Here is a 2,500-nt window from a genome sequence, read left to right as displayed (position 1 = left end):
GTGGGGTTTATGATCCGATAACTAATCAAACTTATTTAAATCTTCCTGCTATTCTCGATTTCCTTAAAAGGGCGCTCAACCAACAAGAACAGTTCATGATATTTCAAAGAAGGCAGGGATTTTTACGGAATTAAGTCTTAATAAAACGAAATTGAATTAATGAACTATAAAAAAGAGGATGTTAAAGACTCATATATAGCTTGGTATAAAATTTGATCTACTCTTTTCTTTCCTCCTCTTTCGTTTCCATCATATTTATTTTGATTTATTAGAATTTCCATTTATTATTAGTATTCTTCCTAAAGGTATGAAAACTAACAAATATCCTGCTAAAAACTACCATGTTTTATAATAAAAAACAAATTATTAAAAAATTTTTGGATTTATAGAAATTCTAAATTTTGTATAAATACAAAATTTTATTGTATAGAATTATTGTATAGAAAATATATAAAATCATACTGTAATAAATAATATATTAATATATATAGAAATAGAAAGATTTGAGATTATCCTATTCGGCTTAGTTTTCATTCCTTGTATGAACTCACAAACCAGGGGGTTAAACTTTTTTATTTTTTCTATTCTTTTCGCTATATTAAAAATTTACAATCATATTGACAACAGTGTATGGACCAAATATAATTCTCTCATAGAGAAATAGATCTATTTCTCCCTGACGCACACATGACTGGATTTTTCTTTTTTTCTTTATTCTGGTTGTATCTACATATTTGCAGTACTTGCTTTTTTTTGTGGGGGGGGTTGCTAACTCAACGGTAGAGTACTCGGCTTTTAAGTGCGACTAGCATCTTTTACACATTTGTATGAAGAAAAGGATTCGTCCAGATCCGCGGTAGAGTTTGTAAGACCACGACTGATCCTGAAAGGAATGAACGGAAAAAATAGCATGTCGTATCAAGGGAGAATTCAGATAACATTTTTTTTATTTTCGACAAGATTGTACCGATTAGAAAATAAAAAAAAAAAGAAGAATTCCAATTTGGGTCGAGTGAATAAATATAAATGGATGGATAAAAAACCAGTTTTCCTTATTCTAAGAAAAAAAAAAGAAACGAGCTTCCATTCGTAATTTGAAAAATTACCCGATCTAATTAAATGTTAAAAATAGATTAGTACCTAATACGGGTATGGGAAGGAATTTTTTTCTTGCGTGTTATTATCAATTTTTTCGTGAGTCCTAATTATTTTTTACCTAGTCCGTTTGGGTTAGGTTGTAGATGGATGTGTAAAAGAAGCAGTATATTGATAAAAAAATATATATATATATATTTCCAAAATCAAAAGAGCGATTAGGTTAAAAAAATAAAGGATTTCTAATCATCTTGTTTTGTTATTTTATAATATAACGAACAGAAACCTCTTAAAGATAGAGAATCCAGTTAGCAGTCTACCTGTTTATGAGGTATTTAGTGCTTTCGTAATCTAATACCTTATTTTGACTGTATCGCACTATGTGTCATTTCAGAACTCAAGAAAATAAAGACTTTACTTTTAGTTCAAATCGAATTTTAATCCAAATGGAGAAATTTCAAGGATATTTAGAGTTCGATGGGGCTCGTCAACAGAGTTTTCTATATCCACTTTTTTTCGGGACTATATTTATGTACTTGCTTATGATCACGGTTTAAATAGATTAAATAGAAACCGCCCTATTTTCTTGGAAAATGCGGATTATGACAAAAAATATAGTTCACTAATTGTGAAACGCTTAATTTTGCGAATGTACGAACAGAATCGTTTGATTATTCCCACTAAGGATTTGAACAAAAATCTGGGGCATACCAATAATTTCTATTATCAAATGATATCTGTTTTATTTGCAGTGATTGTAGAAATTCCATTTTCCCTAAGGTTGGGATCCTCTATCGAAGGAAAAAATGTAAAAAAATCTTACAATTTACAATCACTTCATTCAATATTTCCCTTTTTAGAAGACAAACTCTCACATTTTAATTATGTATTAGATGTACTAATACCTTACCCCATCCATCTAGAAATCTTGGTTCAAACCCTACGTTACCGGGTAAAAGATGCCTCTTCTTTGCATTTTTTTCGGTTCTGTCTATACGAGTATTGCAATTGGAAGAATTTTGATAGTAAAAAAAAATCAATTTTGAATCCAAGATTTTTATTGTTCTTATATAATTCTCATGTATGTGAATACGAATCCATCTTTTTTTTTCTACGCAAGCAGTCTTCTCATTTACGATCGACATCTTATGACGTCTTTTTTGAGCGAATTTTATTCTATGGAAAAATACAACATTTTTTAAAAGTCTTTGTTAATAATTTTTCGGCGCTCTTAGGGTTGCTCAAGGATCCTTTCCTACATTATGTTAGATATCATGGAAAATACATTCTGGCAACAAAGGATACGCCACTTCTGATGAATAAATGGAAATATTATTTTGTTAATTTATGGCAATGTTATTTTTCCGTATGGTTTCAATCGCAAAAGGTTAATATAAATCAATTA

The sequence above is a fragment of the Brassica napus genome, unplaced genomic scaffold (genome assembly GCF_020379485.1).
Source record: "Brassica napus cultivar Da-Ae unplaced genomic scaffold, Da-Ae ScsIHWf_682;HRSCAF=993, whole genome shotgun sequence".
Taxonomy (NCBI): domain Eukaryota; kingdom Viridiplantae; phylum Streptophyta; class Magnoliopsida; order Brassicales; family Brassicaceae; genus Brassica; species Brassica napus.
Note: the sequence above shows the minus strand (reverse complement) of the source record.